This window comes from Spermophilus citellus (assembly GCF_964194105.1).
Source record: "Spermophilus citellus genome assembly, chromosome: 8".
NCBI classification, from domain to species: domain Eukaryota; kingdom Metazoa; phylum Chordata; class Mammalia; order Rodentia; family Sciuridae; genus Spermophilus; species Spermophilus citellus.
This window is the reverse complement of record NC_138189.1, coordinates 31,463,696-31,487,842: the sequence shown is the minus strand read 5'-3', so window position 1 is coordinate 31,487,842 and position 24,147 is coordinate 31,463,696. Positions and strand designations below refer to the sequence as shown.

General features: G+C 39.3%; 1 protein-coding gene and 1 long non-coding RNA gene across 3 annotated transcripts in view; one reads left to right on the top strand and one right to left on the bottom strand.

Annotated features, from left to right (window-relative positions):
* Positions 1–13,025: 13,025 nt before the first annotated feature.
* Positions 13,026–20,597, bottom strand: LOC308654055. Its single transcript, XR_014023164.1, has 4 exons — positions 20,579–20,597; positions 20,095–20,126; positions 13,402–13,465; positions 13,026–13,306 (listed from the first exon to the last, which is right to left on the bottom strand). It is a non-coding gene; the product is annotated as an uncharacterized lncRNA (long non-coding RNA).
* Positions 20,598–20,863: 266 nt separating this feature from the next.
* Positions 20,864–24,147, top strand: part of SMIM14 (small integral membrane protein 14) — a 75,663-nt gene continuing 72,379 nt past the window's right edge. Inside the window, exon 1 of one of the 2 annotated variants that reach the window (XM_081302958.1) lies at positions 20,864–21,000. The gene's annotated coding sequence lies outside the window, so the exon portion shown is untranslated. The remainder of the gene's footprint in view (positions 21,001–24,147) is intronic. The other variant, XM_081302956.1, reaches the window with a different exon arrangement.

Genomic DNA, 24,147 nt, shown 5'->3' with positions numbered 1-24,147 from the left:
TTACAAGCTTGTGCCACTGAACCTAGCACAAAAACCTCTTTTGATGATAATTTCCTGTGACTTCTTATATGGAACACATTTTAGGAAATGCTGTTATAAGTAACAGAAATTCACTGAAGCTTCTACAATGTTATGTCATGGATGCATGCTTTAGAAGATTGTTGGCAGATGGAAGAGGTAGAACACCTGTAATCTCTGTGACTCAGGAGGATTGCAAGTTCGAGGCCAACCTCATCAATTTAGTGAGACCCTAAGCAACTTAACAAGGGCCTAGCAACTTGGCTAGACTTTGTCTTAAAATAAAAAGGGTTGGGGATGCAGCTCAGTGGCAAAGCACCCCTGGGTTCAATCCCAGGACAAACAAACAAACAAACAAACAAAAGATTGCTGGCAGAACAGGTTGAACACATTGAAGGAAGAGGAAAAAATTAGACTCCAGTAAGAAAGTTTTGTGATGTTATAGGAGAGAGGTGATGACAATGGGAAAATGACAATTGGGAGATTAAAAGAAGGAAATAAGATAGAGCATGGGGGCAGAGATAGTGGGGCAACGAGTCTGAAAGAGGGAGACGCACAAAATGACTCCAATTTCTACTTTAAGCATATAGGTTCATGATGTATCTATTAACCAACACTGGAAATAATGAGGAACAGATTTGGAAGAAACTTTGATGAGTCAGTTCTTCCAGTTTTGTTCTATGGATCTATTTAGATTGGTGTATCAATTAGTATGACTTGGAATACAATAAACCCCTACTCAAATGGGCTGAAACATTAAGGTCAATATTGAGCTCACAAATTGGAAATCCAGAGATGGAATGGTTGACCTAAGGTATCCCCAGTTCTGTCTCCCACTGATTCTTTGGACATTCTTCTCTACAACAGCTTCTTCTTTACTATTTTTTTGGTTTTGATTTTTTTTCTTTTTCTTTCTTTTCTTTTCTTTCTTTCTTTTTTTTTTTTTAATGGTGCTTTACCATGAAGCCATATCCCCAATCTCAAACTGTTTTTTTAAGAAGCTACAACTAGGGCTGGGGATGTGGCTCAAGCAGTAGCGTGCTCGCCTGGCATGCGTGCGGCCCGGGTTTGATCCTCAGCACCACATACCAACAAAGATGTTGTGTCCGCCGAGAACTGAAAAATAAATATTAAAAAGAAATTCTCTCTCCTCTCTCACTCTCTCTTAAAAAAAAAAAAAAGCTACAACTATTTTGGCCTCACACCTGAACATAATTATGTTGGGGGTAAAAAGAGGTTATCACTTCCTGTAGATCTCTCTTTACTAACTTGTCGATGCCTAGGTTGGATCTCACTTAGCTCAGGACTAAAATATTCTTTGAGGGTAGAAGGAATGTTCTGTGCTCATTTAACAAATCACTAGCAAAGGGGGTTGGACAGGATCTATAGACCTTCCCATCCATTACACCGAAGTAGGAACTAGGATGTAAGGGGTGTAGAGAAGATTACAAAGTCCACTCTAGTGAGCCTAGCCAGCAGGTGGAAATGTGATTCTAGAATACAAAGATACAGATTTGGAAGTCATTTGAAGTGACATTAATTTGAAGCTTTGGGAGAATTTGAGATTACTTAGGGTGACAGTGTATTGAAGAACAAGAGAACAATGAAGAAGAGTTACATTAAAAGGGCCAATGCTGAGAGATGGGAGCCAGCAAAAGAAAGAGATGGGGCCAGAAAGGCAGTTTGTGGAATCAGGGTAGTGACAATTATCCATTATCTCTCCAATTCAGTGTAGATCTTCATAGACCAATGCCCTGTCATTTATTTCCTTTTCTCTCACACAATATCCATCAAAAGTTTCTTGAACACACGGCAAATGCTCTGTTATTATCTATTGATTGATTTTCTGCTGATGATGGGAAATATGATCAAGAATATGAATTGTATGAATGTATTAGGAGAAGTATAGCCCAAAGCAAGAACTCTGGATTTTCACTTCCTTGTCTCTTCTTTACAGAGTCTTACTATGTTACCCTGGCTGGCCTCAAAGTTGGGGTCTTGTTGCCTCAGTCTTCCACGTAGGCATGCCCACATGCCTATAAGCCCAGCTACCTGGAAGGCAGAGAGTCAGAAGGATCCCAAGTTTGACCCTAGTCTGCTCAACTTAGTGACACCATATCTCAACAAAACAACAACAACCACGGAACTAGATTGGAGATGTAGGTCAGTGGTGGAGATCTTGTCTAGCATGTACAAGGACCTGGGTTTAATACCCAATACTGCAAATTTTATACATATATATATATATATATATATATATATATATGTATATATATATATATAAATTTTCATTGTTGTTGCTAGGGATTGAACCCAAGGCCTTATGCATGCTAGGCAAAACTCTTTACTACTGAGGTACACACCGCCCTAAAAATAAATAATATTTTTTTAAGAGAGAGTGAGAGAGGAGAGAGAGAGAGAGAGAGAGAGAGAGAGAGAGAGAATTTTTAATATTTACTTTTTAGTTTTTGGCAGACACAACATCTTTGTTGGTATGTGGTGCTGAGGATCGAACCCGGGCCGCACGCATGCCAGGCGAGCGCGCTACCGCTTGAGCCACATCCCCAGCCCCACACCTGTGGCTTTGAATACGTTTTTTTGAAATGTATTTACTGTGTGAACATACTTTATACAAAGATATGAAAAATTGTGCTCTATATGTATAATAAGAATTGTAATACATTCCGATGTTGCGTATTTAAAAAATAAAATCAATAAAAATATATTTACTAATAATATAACAAATATGTTTAAAATGTAAAATTTTGGGGGGCCGGGATTGTGGCTCAGCCGTAGAGCGCTCGCCTAGCACAGGCGGGACCCGGGTTCAATCCTCAGCACCACATAAAAAAATAAAGGCATTGTGTCATGTCCATTTACATCTAAAAAATAAATAAAATTTAAAAATTTTATTTAAAATATTAAATGCTTGTCTTTTGTATTTGAAACAGTCTACATTGTATAATGTCAATTTAGTTGTTCTCTTGTTATGTGTATACTCTCAGAATAAGTTTAAATATATGTGTTTGGGCTATGAGAAGATAAAGGCAAAGAATCATCTTTTTTTTTTTTTTTTCTTTTTTGGTACTAGAGATTGAACCTAGTAGTGTTCTACCACTGAGATATATCAACTCCCCCTTTTTTTTTAAATATATTTTTTAGTTGTTGATGAACCTTTATTTATTTGTATGTGGTGCTGAGAATCGAACCCAGTGCCTCACACATGCTAGGCAAGTGCTCTACCACTGAGCCACAACCGCAGGCCCCCCCTTTTATTTTTATTTTGAGACAGGGTGTCATGCCCAGGGTGTCCTAGAACTTGCAATCCTCCTGCTTCAGCCTTCTGAGTAGCTGGGATTATAGTGATGCAGCACTGTGCCCAGCAAAGAATCACCTCTTTATCATTCAGCTCAATCTCTGTTTTAAATTTAACACTTTGATTTTCCATTATTTTAGTTGTCAGGCAATGTTCTTTGGAAATTTATTTTGGTGGGATTATTATTTTTTTTTTTAAAGAGAGAGTGAGAGAGGAGAGAGAGAGAGAGAATTTTTAATATTTATTTTTTAGTTCTCGGCGGACACAACATCTTTGTTGGTATGTGGTGCTGAGGATCGAACCCGGGCCGCACGCATGCCAGGCGAGCGCGCTACCGCTTGAGCCACATCCCCAGCCCTTGGTGGGATTATTTTGCTTCATTGAAAGTGGGTGAATATCTGTTAAAAAAGTCCCCAACACACCAGGAAGCATAAAGACTTTTTTTTTAATATTTATTTTTTAGTTATGGGTGGACACAATATCTTTATTTTATTTTTATGTGGTGCTGAGGATCAAACCCAGTGCCTCATGCATGGTAGGATAGCGCTTTAACTCTGAGCCACAACCCCAGCCCATAAAGACTTTTTGATTGGGTGGTTCTTTGAAAGATTTAGTATCAGGTTAGTACCATGCACAGTTTATCATTAACACTTGATGATAATGACTACTGCTTAACAGTGGAACTTTTTTTTTTTAACTCAGTTTTTTTTGTTGTTGTTGTTGTTTTGTTGTTGTTTTTTTTAGTTGTAGGTGGACACAATACCTTTATTTTATTTACTTATATGTAGTGTTGAGGAATGAACCCAGGGCCTCACACATTCTAGGTGAGTGCTCTACCGCTGAACCACAACCCCAGCCCCACAGTGGAAATTTAATTTAATTCACATAATTTATAGAAAAACAGTTTATGAAGTTTTCATTTGGAGTCATCATTTTGGGTTGAATTCTCATGAGCTTTTTTGTGAGGGTAGGGAATTGAGCCCAAGATATTTAACCACTGAGCCATATCCTCAGTTCTTTTTATTTTTTTGAGTCAGAGTCTCACTAAGTTGCTTAGGGCCTGGATAATTGCTGAAGCTGTCTTTGAACTTGTGATCCTCTTGTTTCAGCCTCCCAAGTTGCTGGGATTACAGGTATGCACCACCGAACCTAGCATAAGCTGCTTTTCCACTTTCAAAAATCATTAATCACTAATCACCCTGTATAGGTCATTAAACATTGGCCTATGGTGACTAGAGTTTTGGAGGAAGGTGTTTAAAAATTCTGGCTCTGAAATCAAAAGCTGAGATGACTTTATAATTCTCAGTTTCCTCATCTGTAAAAAGGTAATAATAATGTTATTGGTAGCATTATTGAGAGAATTACATACTGTGTCTTACACAAAACACAAGATATGGCACATCAAAAGTGCTCAAATATTGTTGGCTAATGACTATTTGGTTTTACTTTAGCCTGTCCCCAATAATCTATCTACTCTGCTTGAAAGTAATTGGTAGAGTCATCCATGATTTAATGGCAGTTGTTGCTTAATGTGATTTCCAGTATTTGGGTGGAGAACTGCTTATCAAAGCCAAGAACTACGTGTTCTGTTTCTATATTATGTTTATTCAAATACTTAATAATCACAGTGTCTGTCTTTGGCCTTATATTTCTTGGGAGTTCTATGATTTAATCATTGAAAATTATATCTGGTATTAAATTATGTTTCTAACTAGAGTCAGTTTTCCAGTATGAAAAGCAGGCCTCCACCCATATAGATAATCCTATCTAGAAACATTTGTCCTAGATTTTGTCTCCAGCTCAGATACAAATACCTTGCTTTCTAAAATTTTAGATTAGGGATTATTTGCTTATATGTTGTACTTTTAAAATATTGCCAAAAATTACCTATTTTTCATTATTATCTCTTGGATCCAACTGATCTTATGCTCTCTCACAACTTTCACCCTGGCCTTAGTTAACTTATACTAAAAAAAAAAAAAAAAAAAAAAAAACCTGAAAATTCTTCCATGAGAAATTCCTGTTTCTAACAACTAGTACTACTTCTTCTTCCTCCTCCTCCTCTTCCTCCTCCTCCTTCTTCTTTTTGTATTGGGACTTGAACCCCAGGATACTTAACTGCTGAACCATACACCCAGCCCTTTTTTATATCTTATTTAGAGACAGAGTCTTGCTAAGTTGCTTATGGCCTACACTAAGTTGCTAAAGCTGGCTTTGAACTTGCAGTCCTCCTGCCTCAGACTCCCAAGCTGCTGGGATTACAGGCATGTGCCACCACACCTGGCAGTTTCAAACTTCTTTCCAATTTCAATTTATGCTGGATGTTATAAAATACTTCACAAAGGGCTGGGGGTATAGCTTAGAGTCAAAGTGCTCGCCTAGCCTAGGCTCTATTTGATCTCAGCACTGCAAACAACAATCACCACCAAAACTATTTAATAAAATATAACAATTTATCCATGAACACCTCTCCTTGGATTTTCTTTCTTTTTTTTTTATAAATTTTTCTTAAAGAGAGAGAGAGAGAGAGAGAGAGAGAATTTTAATACCCATTTTCCAGTTTTCCGCGGACACAACATCCTTGTTTGCATGTGGTGCTGAGGGTCGAACCCTGGCCACACGCACGCCAGGCAAGCACGCCACTGATTGAGCCACATCCCCAGCCCTCTCCTTGGATTTTCTCACAGTCTCATTTTATTATTAACTATGATGTCCTTAGCTTGGCATTAGGGAAGCACATCAGATTGTATTTAATGATCATAACATCATTTGTTGGAATCTGACCATACTCTTCACAAACCGAACCCTGATATCACACCAAATAAAGGTTTTGTGTATTTTTGGACTTAGGATCTTACTATGTTGTCCAGGCCAACCTTGAACTCCTGGGCTCCAGCAATCCTCCTGCCAGCCTTCCATGTGGTTAAGTATTGTAATTTCGGATAAACTGCTATGTTTTGAGACTTGTTGGAATTGGGATTGGAGAAGCCAGTTTTGACCCCACTCTTAAGTAGTGAGATTCTGGAGTTAAGATATTCTGCTTATTAATTTTTCTCAATTTTCTCCTATATTAGGTAATATTACATCTTTTTTTTAATGTGTGTGTGTGTGTGTATGAGGGAGGATACTGGGGATTAAACCCATGGGTACCCTATCACTGAGTCACATTCACAGCCCTTTTTAAAATTTTATTTTGAAATAGCATCTTACTTTCTGAGGGTCTTGCTAAGCAATTGGAAGGCTGGTCTTGAGCTAATGGTCCTTCTGTCTCAGTCTTCCTGTTGGGATTATGGGTGTTCATCACTATGCCTGGCTTCTTTTAGAATATTTTAAGATTAATCTCTATGCACATACTAATAATTGTAGTTAAATTGGGTTCATCTAATATGTTAGTCAGCTTACATTATTACAACAAAGTACCTGGGATAATCAACTTGAAAAGAGGAAAGGATAAAGCTAAGAATGTTGCTCAGAGGTAGAGCACTTGCCTATCATGTGCAAGGTCTTGAGTTCAGTCCAAGTACTAGGGGGAAAAAGAAAGAAAAGGGTGTTTTTATTGTTTCTGTTCGTTTGTTTGTTCCTAGTTTTGGAGGTTTCCGTCCATGGTTTTTAGTTCCATTGCTTTTGAGCTTGTGATAAGGCAGTATATTATTATAGGAGCATGTGGTGGAGAAAGACAATTTACCTCATGACTGGGAACAAAAAAAGTGGAAGGAGCTGAAATCTCACTACCCCCTTCAAGGGCACGTCCTGTGATTGAGATCTCCCACTGGGCTCCACCTCTTATATGTTCCATCATCTCCAACTCCTGTTTCCCCTGAGATTAAGGTGGGGGGGGGATTAGAGAGGAGCAGGGAGAAAGGAAGAGGAAGAGGAAGAAAAAGAAACATGTCCATTTAAGAAATAAATTGCAGTGGCAGAGCAGCAAGGGCTATATTCAAAGCATAATGTGGAACTGTTACTTTCCTGCTTGTTATCTGCAATTTATTTGAAAAATACTTCTTGCCAAATTGCAAGAATCAGTGGCTTTTTTATGTATTATTATTTTTTTAAATAACTTTATTTATTTATATGTGGTGCTGAGGATCAAACACAGGGACTTGAACGTATGAGGCAAGCACTCTACCACTGAGCCATAACCCCAGCCCAAGCCAGTGGCTTTTGGACCCCCATGTCTGCTTCAGTTCCACAAGCAGTTCTTCTCTGCAACACCCATACATTTTTAATTTTTTATTTTGACAGGGTCTTGCTAAACTGTCAAGGTTAGCCTGAAATTTTCAATCTTCTTGCCTCATCCTGGTATTACAGGCATTCACCACTGTACCTGGCACCCTGCATATTGTTTGGCTTAATTTGTTAATCCACTAATTTGAGGGAGATGTCTAGTTCATTGAATGTGAATTTTCCCCCTTGTTGTACCACGTGGGCAGAGAAATTAATGTCTTTATTTAAGGAAATGTAATTTAGATGACCAGTATTTTAGTTGCAGTTTTTTAATAGTATTTGCTTTAGTCACTAGGTATGCAAAGCCAAACTCTAATATGTATTATACAGAAAGAAGAGTCCCTCAAATCCCCCACCCTTTAATGCCTCTCTCTCTCCCTTTTGTGTATGGGGTGGGAGAGCAGAGTACAGGGGATTGAAACCAGGGTGCTGTACCACTAAGCTATATCTCTAGCCCTTCTTTATTTAATTTTATTTTGGAGACAGGGTCTCACTAAGTTGCTGAGGCTGTATAGGAATTTGTGATCCTTCTGCCTCTGTCTTTGGAATTCTAGGCAGTACACCACCACACCTAGTCTACAGTTTAATACTTATGTGGGCTCTTTGGCTGGATCTAGGAACCAAATTAACACAAGGCAGACTAATAAGAAGAAAGCAAATTTAATTTTAAATATACATGAAGATTTCCACAAAACAGTGAAATCTGAAGAAATGGCCAAAACAAGATTTTTTTACGCTTTTTTTTTTTTTTTTTTTTTGCAAGCAGGGAGGGAGAGAGGGATAGGGTCTCACTAAATTTTCTGGCCTCATTTGCAATCCTCCTACCTGAGCCTACTAACTAGCTGGGATTACAGGTATGCACCACTGCACCCTGTTTTTATGCGTTTTAATCATTATCTATCAAGGCTCAGTTCTGCGGGTTACATAACAGCCAACATTTCAGAAATGAGTTAGTAGGAAGGAAAAATGGCCAAAACCTTGTTCTAATGGCCATTTCAAAGAATTCAAGTGGTGAAAAGATTTTTATGAGGAGGGAAGAAAAGGTATGGGACAGGAAAGCTGGGTTCTGAGTTGTGTATCTTCAGAGGGTGTTTTTCTTTCTCTTAGTTGGATATTCCTGTGATTACAAATGATCTTTAGCTCCTGAGGCAGTTCTGTAATTCTTTAGAAAACTATATCATTTTTCATTTAAGTTAAACATTCTTGTTCATATATATATATGTATATATATATATAGTTGTGTTATCTATCTATATATCTTCTTCCTATATATATTAGCTGTTGATGGACCTTTGTGATGCTAAGAATCAAACCCAGTGGCAAGCGCTCTACCACTGAGCTACAACCCCAGCTCCTATTTTTCTTTTGATTAGAGAACAAGATTAGAAAGTTTGTGGCCCACATTTTGATGTCATTTGAAGACCACCAGGTGATCCAGTTCTGAAAAACTAAAGAAATATTACTGATTAGGGGGTTCAAGCACCAATTTTTTAAATCTTTGTCCCCATTTCTTGGAATACTTGACACTAGTAGTTAATATCTTAACCATTTAAAGTGTTTTTTTTTTTTTTTTTTCTGGATATGGTGGTGCATGCCTATAATCCCAGGGCCTCAGGAGGCTGAGGCAGAAGGATCCAAGTTCTAGGTCAGCCTCAGCACAACCTAACAAAACCCTGTCTCAAAATAAAAAATAAGGGCTGAGGTTGTGGCTCGCACATGTGAGACCCTGGGTTAGATCCTCAGCACCACATAAAAATAAATAAGTGAAATAAAGTTATTGTGTCCAACTACAACTAAAAAATAAATGTTTTTAAAAATAAAAAGAGCTTGAGATGTAGCTCAGTAGTAAAGCACCTCTGAGTTCAATCCCCGGTATTGCAAATTAATTAATTAATGGCAGTTTTATTTTAGAAGTTACAACACTGAGCAAAACTAAAAACAATGATTTATTATGTGCATGTTTGAATATGTAACAATAAATCCCATTGTTATGTACAAATATAATGCACCAAAAAAGTATGGAAAAGAAAAGTAAAAACAATGAAATGTGTGAAGTGTATGGAACATGAATTATATCACAATAAAACTGTTTTTTAAATTATTTTTTTCTAATTTGTTATATATGACGGCAGAATGTAATTCATTTCATATTACATATATAGATAAGCACAATTTTTCAAGTCACTGGTTGTACACAAAGTATTTTCACACCATTCGGGTCTTCATACATGTACTTAGGGTAATGATGTCTAACTCATTCCATCATCTTTCCTACCTCCATGCCCCCTCCCTTCCCTTCCCTCCCCTTTGCCCTATATAAAGTTCCTCCATTCCTCCCATGCTCCTCCCCACCCCATCACCATTATAAGTAAGCATCCTCATATCAAAGAAAACATTCAGCCTTTGTTTTTTGGGGATTGGCTTACTTCACTTAGCATTATATTCTCCAACTCCATCCATTTACCTGCAAATGCCATGATTTTATTCTCTTTTAATGCTGAGTAATATTCCATTGTGTATATATGCCAAAGTTTCCCTATCCATTCATCTACTGAAGGGCATCTAGGTTGGTTAGTTATTGTGAATTGTGCTGCTACAAACATTGATGTGGCTGTGTCCCTGTAGTATGCTGTTTTTAAGTCCTTTGGGTATAAACCGAGAAGTGGGATAGCTGGGTCAAATGGTGGTTCCATTCCAAGTTTTCCAAGGAATCTCCATACTGCTTTCCAGATTGGCTGCACCAATTTGCAGTCCCACCAGCAATGTATGAGCATATTCTCCCACATCCTCTCCGACACTTATTGTAGTTTGTATTCTTGATAGCTGCCATTCTGGAGTGAGATGAAATCTTAGAATAGTTTTGATTTGCATTTCTCTGATTGCTAGAGATGTTGCACATTTTTTCACATATGTTGTTGACTGATTGTATATCCTCTTCTGAGAAGTGTCTATTCAGTTCCTTGGCCCATTTATTGATCAGGCTATTTGTTGTTTTGGTGTTAAGGTTTTTGAGTGCTTTGTATGTCCTAGAGATTACTGCTCTATCTGATGTGCTTGTGGTAAAGATTTGCTCCCGTTCTGGAGGCTATTCACCTCAATGATTGTTTCTTTTACTGATAAGAAGCTTTTTAGTTTGAATTCATCCCATTTATTGATTCTTGGTTTTATTTCTTGGGCTATAGGAGTCTTATTTTTTTTGAGAGAGAGAGGAGAGAGAGAGAGAGAGAGAATTTTAATATTTATTTTTGTTTGTATGTGGTGCTGAGGATCGAACCCAGGCCTCGCGCATGCCAGGCGAGCGCGCTACCGCTTGAGCCACATCCCCAGCTCTATAGGAGTCTTATTAAGGAAGTTGGGGCCTAATCCAATATGATAGAGATTTGGGCCTACTTTTTCTTCCATTAGGTGCAAGGTCTCTGGTTTAATTCCTAGATCCTTAATCCACTTTGAGTTTTGTGAATGGTGAAAGATAGAGGGTTTTTTTTTGTGTGTGTGTGTGTGTGTGTATGTGTGGCACTGGGGATTGAACTTGCAGGCTTTGTGCCTGCAAGAAAAGCACTCTACCAACTGAGCTATATTCCCAGCTTGAGAGATAGAGGTTTAATTTCATCCATTTACATGTGGATTTCCAGCTTTCCCAGCACCATTTGTTGAAGAGGCTATCTTTTCTTCAATATATGTTTTTGGTGCCTTTGTCTAATCTGAGATAACTGTAATTATGTGGGTTTGTCTCTGTATCGTCCATTTTGTACCATTGGTCTACAGGTCTATTTTGGTGCCAATACCATGCTGTTTTTGTTACTACTGCTCTGTGTAGTATTGTTTAAGGTCTAGAATAGTAATGTTACCAGCTTCACTCTTCTTGCTAAGGATTGCTTGGGCTATTCTGGGTCTCTTATGTTTCCAGATAAATTTCAGATTTTTAAAAAATCTTTATTTTTATGTGGTGCTGAGGATTAAACCCAATGCCTCACACATGCGAGGCGGGCGCTCTACCAATGAGCCCCAGCCCCAGCCCTGCTTTTTCTTCAATAAAGCTGTTTCTTAAAATTAAAAAGACTTTGCAAGGTAAAACTGATCTTGAATAAGGTGACAAACAAAATGGTGCAGTTATTACCATGGTTACACAAAAAAACAACAAAATGTGAATGACAGGACAAAGGGATCTCTGGACTAGTAAAAAATCCTAGGGAAATCACTAAGACATATATGAGGAAAATAAAGATTGTGGAAGATAAAGGTTACTTCAGTGAGTTTGTTAATTCAGGTTCATTACCGTCTCAATTGTCAGTGTCTGGTGATAATGGCTATTTTCCTGCCTTTGTGTGGGGGAGAATACCCCTCATAAAGGAATATTTGTGGCTTTTTGCACATAGGAAGAGACAGTCAAATGGCTTGCTTTTTTGAGACAGGTCTGTCTTATGTTGCCTTGGCTGGCCTCAACTCCTTCTCTCAAGCCATCTCAGGTTCCTGAGTAGCGGGACTATAGGTATATACCACCAGTTTTAGCATCCAAATGCCCTTTTCTGCAGTTACAGTTCCTAAAGTGACTTCAGCTTGAAATAATCAATATAATAATTTGACATATTTGGGGATGGTGCATCCTTAACTCCTTCAGTATCAAGTTCTGTCAGTATCCACTTAAGTATATGTGAAGTAACAACAGGCCAATATAATGTACTTGCCAGCTATGGGTTGGACTTTTCCTTCTGGGAATAATTCCAAAGTCTAATCACAAACATTGTATTTTCTATTGGCAAATAGAATAATTATTATTATCAGGTGAGGTCATGCATGCTTGTAATCCCAGAGGTTTGGGAGGCTAAGGAAGAAAAATTTCAAGTTCAAAGCTAGTCTCAGCAGTTTAGCAAGGTCCTAAGCAGCTTAGCAAGACCTTGTCTCAAAAAAAAAAAAAAATTGAAAAAGGTTTGGGGATGTGGCTCAGTGGTTAGATGCTCCTGGGTTCAATCCCTGGTAGCCAAAATAAATAAATAAATAAATATTATTATTAATGGTTTGAGCTTCTGTGACTGCCACTGGTAGATGTGGTGATCTGGCCAATTGCATAGATTGAGTTCTTTTATGTCAACCTATTTCATAGACTTAGGTTGCCATTTTAAGAGTTCAAACTAGGGCATCAACTTGTTGATTCCAATCACCTTCAGGCATTGCATGGGGTTCCTTTAGTGAGAATTACTGATTCTTCTGTTATTGCTAGGGACAAACTTATAATTCAGCTTCTGGGTCCAACTTGTTCTCTTCTTCTTTTTCAGATAGGTCTGTGTTGCTCATGCTGGGCCTAAAATCCTAGGCTCAAATGAAAAGTGATCCTCCTGCCTCAGCATCCCAAGTAGCTGGGTTTACAAGTTAAACTACTGTGCCTGCCTTTATATTCTTTCATGAGAAATTTTACCATATACTAGGTACAGTGTAGCTGCTTTCCATACTGAACCATGACCTTTTTTTAAAAAAAAATTTGTTCTTTTTAGTTACACATGACAGTAGAATGTATTTTGACATATCATAGATACTTGGAGTATAACTTTACATTTTTGTGGTTGTACATGCTATGGAGTTACAGTGGTTGCATACTGAGCCATGACTCTTGATACTGAACTATTTTCAGTGAATCAGAACAATATCCTAATGTCTTTGAACAAACGGTTGAAATCAGGATCCCAGAAGAGAAACAGCAGTAGGCAAGGCCTAGCATAAGTAATTCTGAAGGTTCTCATTTTGTATTTCCAACTAGAAGTGATCAAAGAGTAGATGAATATATTATTCCTTTTAAAACTTTACCTGATAGGCAGAAAAGTTTTGGTGGCTTATGCCTATTATCTTACCTACTTGAGAAGCTGAAGTGGGAGGATCACAAGTTTGAGTCTAGCTGGGCAACTCAGTGAGACCCTGTCTCAAAGTAAAAAATTATTTGAAAAGGGTGGGGGATAGAGCCCCTGGGTTCAATCTCTAGTGTCTGTCTCTCTCTCTCTCTCTCTCTCTCTCTCTCTCACACACACACACACACACACACACACACACACACACAAATTTACTTGATGGGGAAAGATTTCCATTCTAACATTATATGTATACCAATAATACATTCAAGTAAGGGAGACTCCTACATAGTATAGATTTAAAAAAAAAAATACATTCTAGCGGGTGAGGGGTTATCTCAGTGGAAGAGTTAAGTATTAGCATGTGCAAAAACCTGGTTTGATCCCCAGCACCATCCCCTGCCCTGTGTGATCATAAATTCTAAACTTTTTTTTTGTTGTTGTAGATGGACATAATACCTTTATTATTTTTTTTTATGTGGTTCCAGGGACCGAATCCAGTACCTCTCGTATGCTAGGCAAGCAATCTACCACTGAGCCACAACCCCGGCCCTTAACTGTATTTTTTTAAAAATATTTATTTATTTATTTTTAGTTTTGGGCAGACACAACATCTTTGTATGTGGTGCTAAGAATCGAACCCGGGCCGCATGCATCCCAGGCAAGCGCACTACCCCTTGAGCCACATCCCCAGCCTGTGTATTTTTTTTAATATTTATTTTTTAGTTGTAATTGGACACAACACCTTTATTTTAATATGGTGCTGAAGATCGAACCCAAGGCCTCAGATGTGCTAGGTGAGCGCTCTACTGCTGAGCCAAAACCCCAGTCCCTTAACTGTATTTTAATTTGTATCACTTAAAATTTGTATCACTTAAATCAATTCTATCACTTTAAAGTGCTCATTAGCAAGTCTAACCAGTATTATACATTGAATTACTATATTCAATAGACCTGAAAGTTTCATCCAGTTATTTCATCCGGTCTTGTGTTTATCTCATATACCCAAACTGAACATAGGGAAAATCTAAATAATAATCTTGAGCTGAATATTGCAAAAAACAAGAACACACTAACAGATGACTAGATGAAATAACTTCCAAACAGTTTTGAACTAGGGATGAACACTGCATTGATTCTCCATTAATAATATCCTTGAACATTTATTGGTAGGAAGAGTTTTAAAGGATTATAAAATTTGTAATGCTGTAGTTAGGATTTGATCAAAGAAACAGTAGCACTATGAATGAGATAGGTTTTATTATAGAAATTTGACATTACACAATTATTGGAGCTAGTTAAATAGTTTATGTATGGTTTTGTTTAAATATCTGGTTTGGGGCCTGATGTTAGTGTGGCAGACAGCTGGAAAGAAAAGACAGACATGAATGGAGAACAAGAACAAATGGAAATCCATGAGGACAAGCAGGAATCTACCTTGGTTCCTTACTACCTACAAAGCTTTGATATTATAGGTAAACTATAGAGAAGCTAGTGTTCCTGTGTGTGTGTGTGTTGTGATCCTGGGGATCCAGCACATGGCAAGGGCTGTACGGATGAACTACATTCCCAGCCAAAAGGCATTTTTCCAATTATTGAAGGGGAATAAAAGTGTCCTTTGGAAATGTTTTATTTCTTGTTACGGATAGTAATTACATGGGTATATACATACATAATCATTAAGTAAAACTACACTTATTCCAAATGAACCTTTCTCTCTTTGTCCTTATTTTTTTAATATTTATTTTTTTAGTTGTAGTTGGACACAATATATTTATTTACTTTTATGTGGTGCTGAGGATTGAACCCAGGGCCTCACACTAGGCAAGCACTCTACTGCTGAGTCACAACCCCATCCCATGTCTCTTTGTCCTTAAAATGGAAGATTGTGGGGCTGGAATTGTAGCTCAGTGATAGAGCACTTGCCTAGCATGTGTGAAGCACTGGGTTCAATCCTCAGCACCACATAAAAATAAATAAAGGTATTGTGCCCATCTACAACTAAAAAAAAATTTTTTTTAAATGGAAGATTAGAGTAGGAAATGAAACATGCCTTCTTTTTACAATGGGTCTGGTTCAAAATTTTGATGTTACCATCAAAATATTAGTTACAGGGATGGGGATATAGCTCAGCGGCACAGCACTTGATGAACGTGCACAGATTCTGAGTTCAATCCCCAACACCCCAAAAGATATAAAACAAACAAAAAAACATGATTGCAGATAACTGTGCTAGATACCTCTTTTTTTTTTTTTTTTACCCTTCCACTGCTTCAAATGAGCTTGCCAGTCCTTCCTTCTCCAAGTTTGCTCAAACATATTCCCCTCTAGCTGTAGTCAGTTGGATCTGGAATGGATCAAGATGGGCTCTCTGGCTTCTCTCTCCTAAATTGGAGTTGTGATCAAGAAACTCCAGAAGTCTCTTTTGATTGCTTGAACTGAAAATTGTTATGTAGCTGCTATGAATATGCATTGCATCTATACGGGCTTGTGCATGTGTGGTGGTGGGTGCAGTTATCTAGGCCCCTGCTATACTGTGATTTTTCTTTTTTTTTTCTTTTTTAAAGAGAGAGAGGGAGAGAGAGAATTTTTTTTTAATATTTATTTTTTAGTTTTCAGCAGACACAACATCTTTGTTTGTATGTGGTGCTGAGATCGAACCCAGGCCGCACCCATGCCAGGCAAGCGTGCTACCGCTTGAGCCACATCCCCAGCCCCATACTATGATTTGGGGGAGGGGGCGGGGGGGGGGGGCCGGGTATCAGGGATTGAACCCAAGAGCACTTGACTACTGAGCCACATCCCCAGCCCTACTTTGTATTTTATTTAGAGACGGGGTCTCACTGAGTTGCTTAGTGCCTCCCGGTGATATATTTTTTTTTAATATTTATTTTTTAGTTGTAGTTGGGCACAATACCTTTATTTTATTTATTTATTTTTATGTGGTGCTGAGGATCAAACCCAGGGCCTTGCACATGCTAGGCGAGCATTTACCACTGAGCCACAACCCCAACCCTGTGATATATGTTTTTTTTTTTTTTTTTAATATTCTTAGTTGTAGATGGACACAATGTTTGTTTATTTAGCTTTTTAATGTGCTGCTGAGGATCGAACCCAGGGCCTCACACATGCTACGCAAGTGCTCTACCACTGAACCCCCAGCCCCTTGTGATATTCTTCTATGGAAATCTGACCAGACTAATACAACCATTTTTTTAAAATAAAAAAATAAATAAAAAAAAACCCACCAACCAAACCCCTGCCCCCCCCCCCAAAAAAAAAACCCCAACCAACCAAACAAACAAAAACACAAGTGTGGTGGTACATGACTGTAATTCCAGTTATTTATGATGTTTGCGAGTTCAAGACCAGCCTGGGCAATTTAGCCAGACCCTATCTCAAAACAAAATTAAAAAAAAAAAAAAAAAAAAGGTGGGAGTGTTCTGCTTGGTGGCAGAACACTTGCCTAGCTTGCATGAGGTACTGAGTTCAATCCCAGTACAATAAATAAATAATGACTTTTTTATTAAAAAAAAAACATATGGATGTGAAAAAATTCAAACCATATAAAAGGTCAAAAAGTCACAGGAGGGCTGGGGTTGTAACTTAGTGGTAGAGCACTTGCCTAGCATGTGTGAGGCACTGGGTTTGATCTCAGCACTGCATATAAATAAAGGTCCATCAACAACTAAAAAAATATTTTTAAAAAAGTCATAGGATACAGTGGTGCATGCCTGTAAGCCAAGCAGCTCAGAAAACTGAAGTAGGAGGATTACAAGTTCAAAGCCAGCCTCAGCAACTTAGCAAGACCCTGTCTCAAAATAAAAAATAAAAACGAGCTGGGGATGTGGCTCAGTGGTTAATGTTCCCAATACCAAAAAAAAAAAAAAAAAAAAAGTCATAAGGAACTCTTTTACTCCCTTCAAGAATGACCAATGTAATGTCAATTTTTGCTTTAGAAGAAGAAAAGTTTGTCAACATGCATGCTTTATGTATTCATAAATGTTTTTGGGAATATGTTCTCCAAACTATGACTATATATCACCAAGATTTTTAGATCCTAAGACACAATGTAACATTTATCCTTCCCATTATCATTTTACATGTCGTTTATTTCTGTATTTCTCCAATTATATAAATGAAAATTAGTATCTTTATGCTATATTATTCTCTTTTAAGATTATTTCAATAGGATAAATTCCTAATAGTGAAATTGGATCAATGAATGTATTTTTATGGAACTTGAAATATTGCCAAAAATTGGTTTCCAAAAAGATATGTGCCAATTTACATTTCTATCAGCAATGCGAACAGAGACTAACATGAGATACCCCTTTTTAAAACTATTTCCTTAATATGGTAGTCAAAAAAAGAAACCTTGCTTTAATTTACATTTTTAAATTACTGATATTGAAAATTTTCAAATATTACTCATTTGTATTTCCTTTTTGTGTATTAACAATTCATATTTTATTTTATTTTATTTTTAAATATTTATTTTTTAGTTCTCGGCGGACACAACATCTTTGTTTGTATGTGGTGCTGAGGATCGAACCCGGGCCACACGCATGCCAGGCAAGCGCGCTACCGCTTGAGCCACATCCCCAGCCCAACAATTCATATTTTATATCTACATGTTTGAAGGCGTTAATATCAACCTTATTGATTTGTTATGAGCCCTTCATATAGTATATTACTTCTTTATCAGTAAATACTGATTTGTTCCATTTATAATTGATGTTTCTTTTAATTCTCTAAGCCCAATCAACAAATATTTATTCTATCTTTATGCTTCAGGTACTGTGGTAGGAATTATCATTAAGTTACTTTACATATTGAATCTTTAGTTCATCCATTGCTTAAAGTTTATAAAGATTGAACTTAAAAGATCAAAGCAAAACCCCATACAAGATGCTATAGCACAGAGTCTGTGGGTCAGAGGTTGCCCTTTCTAGCTTTCATGAGATTGTGGTAAAACGCTGGGCAGGAATGGAATCATCCAAATGCATAATTAAGGTTGCAGGATCTGTGAAGAGAGTACACTCATATGCCTGGCAAGTCGGTGCCCTATTTTGCTAAAAACTTTTGTTCCTCTCCAAAGTAGAGTTTTTGTGGGCTGTTTGAATAGAATGGCAAGATGACTGGCTTCCCCCAGAGCAAGCTATCCAAAAGAATGAGATAGAAAGCTGTTATCAAGTGCCTTTATGACAGCTTCAGAAGCCATATTATCTTCCTGTTGTACTCTCTTGGTTAAAGTAACCTTGACACAAATGACTAGAGAAGACTCAATCCTGAGAGCTAAGAATCACTGGTGGCCAGTCACAGAATCCCACCCTTTTGATTTTCTTGCAGCGTACTTTATAAAGAATTCTGTGCAGCACAAAATTCTAGTACATTTAAATTTTGTTCAACACTCTTAAAAATAGCTGTGTTTTCAATCACATGTGCACATGGATGCACCCAAGCACACAAAACTTTGTTTACAGAGTTCCACAAATTAGAGACCTTCTGCTACAGTGTCAGCTCATGAACTTCATAAAGGCAATAGATTCCACTTCAAAAATGTCTGAATTTGAATAAGTAGAGGTCAGGATTGCAGTTAAGGGCCAAGAAGGGCTTTTTTTGGGTACAGGGGATTGAACTCAGGGGCACTTAACCACTGACATACATGCTAAGCGCTCTTTTGTACTACTACTTCTTTTTTATAGACAGGGTCTCACTGAGTTGCTAAGGGCCTAGCCATTGCTGAGGCTGGCTTTGACCTCTGGATCCTCCTGCCTCAGCCTCCCAAACCACAGGCCTGCGCCACAGCACCCGGTAAGAAGCTTATTTTGTACCAACTCCTAATAACAATTAACTAAGGAAACACTTGGAGTTTTACCAGAAATCTTTAGTTTTCTAGGAACCTTTACCTGTGTTCAATATCTACTTTATTACAAAATAAAACAAAAAAATTCTTGCAGATTATAGTAATTTGCTTAAGGTGATTCAGCTTGTAGAGGAGTAATTAACGAAATTGAGGGAGAAGCTGGGTAGGTGAAAAGATTACCAAGTCAGAACAAGAAAGACAACTATAGCTTTCACCTCTCCTATAGGACAGGGCAAGAGGTACTTCTGTAAAATCTTTGGGACTCACACTTGTTGCCCAGATGGCCTCAAACTCCCAGGCTCAAGCAATTTTCGTGCCTTAGCCTCCCAAGTAGCTGGGACTACAGACAAACACGCACCACCGTGCCCGGTACTGGTTACAGTTAATTAAAGTTCATCAATTCAGGGACCTAAGAAAACAAAAGCATAGTCCTAAATTTTGCCAACTTTCCTCCTTTAGCGATTAAACTGAGGCTAGAATGGGAAAGTAGGAAGCACCAATTAAGTCTACAAAATAAAATTTAGTTTTTATTTGAGAGACTGGGGACTGAACCCAGGAATGCTCTACCACTGAGTTACATCCCCAACCGCCCCCTTCCCCCCTTTTTAAAATTTTATTTAGAGGCAGGGTCTCACTGAGTTGCTAAGTGCCTCGCTAATCTGTTGAGGCTGGCATTGAACTCGCGATCCTCCTGCTTCAGCCTCCCGAGTTGTAGGGATTACAGGCCAGCGCCACCAAGTCCCGCCCTTCCCTTTTAGAGACAGGGTCTTCCGAAATTGCCCAGGCTGGTCTCGAATTTGCAATCCTCCCTCCTCAGTCTCAACAAGTACCTGGGATGACCGGCGTGCTTCACAGCTCCTAGCTAAAGAAAAAGAAAAAAAGAATTTATTAATCCACAAACAGCATCCTTATTCCATTTCCCTAAAACCAAAGCAACAAAAGCTTGGGTTGGTGCCTAACAAGAGCGTTCCCCTCCACCTCCTAACGAGCAGCTCATCTTGGGTCACATAGTCCTTTTAATATCCCCGTTGGTTTTCTGGTACAAAAGTGTTCTAGAGGGTAAAGGGAGTCACATACTTCTTTAATCCTCAAGCTCCAATTTTCACCTGGGCTTGTTACCAATACACCACCCTCTCTACAGCTGTACCGGGTTTCAGCTGACACCAAATTGTGTTTACTTCTACCTCTACCTCGGTATTCTAAAGACTATGGTCACGGAGGGCCTCTAGCTCAGCAAAGAGAGCCTTGCGAGAAGACAAAGTCTACCAAAGAAAACGGGCTCCGCGAGATAAATCAACAGACGTGCGGCCTCACCCTGCTTCCTTCATAGTCCTCAGCCCCACCCTTCCCGACCGGAACCACATCCCCGCGCTCCGCGCCCCCACGCTTGGCGTGACGTGAGCGCCCGAAGCGGCTCGAGCCCTCACAGCCTCCCACCGACGCCCTGGACAGGCACGGGGCGGGCGCATGTTCGGTGGGCGGGGCTTCTGGGGTCTCGAGGCGCTGCAATCTGTTGCTCCGTCGTCCGCGGGAGCCGGCAGATCCGGGTCTCGTGGCTAAGAGTGACGTGGTCAATCGAATCCAAACAGAGGAGGGGGAGGACGCCGGCAGCCAGGAGCACCAGCGGCAGCGGCGTCCGGAGCAGCCGCAACGTTCCGGAAGCCCCAGGCGGTCTTTCTGCCGAGACTAAGTCCCGGCCCCTACCCTCCCCGCCCCGTCGGTTGTTGTCTGGGCGGGTGAGTGTCTCCCCTCTCCCACCGCCCTTTGCCGGCCCACCTTCCCCTCACCCGGGTTTTTCCTGGGGACTCCTCAAGCTCTTGGGGACTGCGGTGGCTGCGGCACAGAGGGGCTGTTTCTGGGTCGGTGCTTTCCCGGCCGCCAGACTGGCGGTTCAGCACCGGAGAAGCCCGCTACTGCCGAGCGTGCGTGCCCCGGAGAGGAACCAGGCAGACCGCTTGCTGTTCGGCTTTCTCTGCAGGAAGCCCGAGTCGGGGCTGGGCGAGAAAGTGAACGGGAGCCACGGGTGGTTTTATTTTTAGGGCCAGACAGTCAACACGGGTGGAGGCATATAATGGAGTAAAAAGCAGAGAGTCGTAGCTGGAAGGGAAAAACTCAGCCACCCTGAAATCCACACTATCTCGTTTACCCGTCTTCAGCCCTTTCTGGATATGATGAAGTCACCAGGATGCGTCCTTTGTTGTGATTGAGGATACAGGAAATCTGCCATCCTGGAAGCGAGAGCTTTTTGACCCCTGTTCGGTTGCGCATTTTAAGGATTCCCATTTTATATTCGTTTAGTAAGTGGGACCAGGGCAGACGGTAAAGAGGTAGCGCCCAGTATTGGAACGAATACCGTGAAGTCCCGTGTTGCTGTTTAAAGCCAAAGTTCGCCAGAGTGAGTAGCTGTTTAACATGTTAGGATTTTAGCCAAGATGGCATTTGTTGGCCGTAGAGTCAGGCTGTTTTCACTTGCCCCCGTTAGCAAAATCAAGGATGTTTTACTAATAGAATTTTTTTCGTTCTGCATCATACGAGTGGGATGAACTCCACTCATGTAATATCTACATCTGTGGAAAGGACCTTCCAATTTTTATGTTGTTTTGTCAAACTGTTACATACAGCAACTTGGAAAGCAGAAAACCTTCCAGGTATTTTAGTCTTGAGACACTTAAGGAGGCGTTCTCACTATCCAGGGAAAATAACAGAACGCTTGTGTTCCCACTTCAGGTGACTCCTTACGCAGATTCCTTTAGTGTATGTAGCCTGCTCCCAGCCTGCTTCCCTTGGTGATAAAGACATCAGAAAACCAAACCACCTTCGCGTCCTAACGCGATTCCAAAAAATGAACATTATCCTCTCAGATAACTCACTAGTGGAGTTGTTTCTGTGGTAAACAGCAAGAAAGACCAACAAAACCGTAATCAATTGCCCCCTATCAAATCCAGGATGAGTTCTCTTAGGAGTTTGTTTCTTCTTTGAAGAGTATGTCCTTGTGGTGGAACATGTTGAACTTCTTTGGACCTTTCATCCTGTGATTTAGAATCATGCGGATGTTGAATGAAGAAAACTGTTTTCTCTTTTTTTTTTAGCTTTTGACCTTGTATGCTAACCTAGGACTGAATATTTTTGCTTAGACAAAATGCTTTGTTATACTTGGAGACACTATTGATAAAAACAGATAAGCAAAAAGAAATAATCAGCGAGGTGCGGTGTTGCATGCCTGTAACCCCAGTGACTGGGGAGGCTGAGGATCACAAGTTTGAGGCCAACCTCAGCAATTTAGGGAGTAGTGGGGCCCTATTTCAAAAAGGGTTGGGGATGTGGGTCAGTGGTTAGTTAGGTGCCCCTGGGTTTGATTTCTGGTACCATAAAAGAATGATCAGTAGTCACCAGAAAAGTATGGTATCATACCATCTATGCTTTTCTGCAACTTGCTTTTTCACATACGTGTACTTTTTTTGAGTAATAAAATTTTTTGCAGATTTGAACTTTGGACCTTAACTTTCAGGGAATATTTTCTGTGTTGGAAAAACTAATTATTAAAGTGGTTTTAAAAATTTGTCTCACCACCCCCTCTCCCCCGCAAAAAAAAAAAAAAAAAAAAAAAGAACAAAAGAAAAGTTTACCTCCCAAATCTCTATGATGCTATTTAAGATTTAAGAAATTAATCTTCATTATGTGTGACAAAGTAAGGCTTAATGGTTTCATTGAGGTTAAGTTTAGTTATACTGTATTCCAAATTCTAATCAACTGTTCAGGACCTTAGTAGGAATGTCCTGGAAGATTTTACTTTACACAACATGCTTAATGTGTTTATTGACATTGGATCTGAGGGCTGTGCCCATTTAGTCTAGTTTTCAACATTGGCACCAAAATAACCTCCTCTGGAAGGTAATGTTCTCTTCACCTCAGCTTCAAAGGATAAATACCATGAAGTGTCCCAAATCTGCTAATAACCTACTTGGGATGGATTTCTCATAAACTTAGCTAAAACCTGTAAATGTCTATTTTCATTCTTTCTCTTTTTTCTTTGTAGTATTGGGGAGTGGGCCCAGGGCTTTATGAATACTAGGCAAGGGCTCTACCATTGATTCACATCCCTATCCCTCATTTTTATTCCTTGAATAATTAGTTCCAGGTGCTTACTACTTGTTATGTGACTTAATTCTTTCACCTTGATTTGCCTTATATTGTAGCATTCAATATGTATTCACTTCTTCCCACCTCTGCTGCCACCACTTTGCCACACTGTCACCATCTCTCACCTGATCCTCTTGAATAACCTTCTGGTCTCCCTCCTTTCATTTGGGCTTATATATTCCTGTTATCATAGCCTAAGAGATCCTTGAAACTCATTGTATCACCTTCTTGTGGAAAGTGTCCTATTCCAATTCAGAATAAAAAGCAAACTCCATATAGAACTTGCCAGGTACTAGATATTTTGGCATTGTCTTTCTTTCTTTCTTTGTAACCTTCTGCCTAGTTCAGTGCTTTGGAATCTGGCCACCTATGTGTCTTTTAGTTTCTGTTCTCTTCAGCATTGCTGTTTTTGGAACTTGCCAAGCTAGATCTTGCTTCAGGGCCTTTGCAAGTGCCGTGCCCTGTGGTTTCATAATTCTTTGAGATCTTGCTTTTGTTGATTCCGTGGTGCCATTCAGGTGGCAGTTCAGATGTTAGCTATTCAAGGAGATTACCCTGTCTTTCCTTTGTTATTTATAACAACACTTCACTATCCTGAATTCCCCCCTTTAAAATTGTCTGTCTCCATTGGAGATTAGTTCTTTGAGAATGAGGGCCTTGTCTGTTCTTTAATTCTTGCTTTAGGCCAGTCCTTTCTATGAAAGAATCTACTTTTAGCCTGTTTTTATGGGATAGTGCCTGAA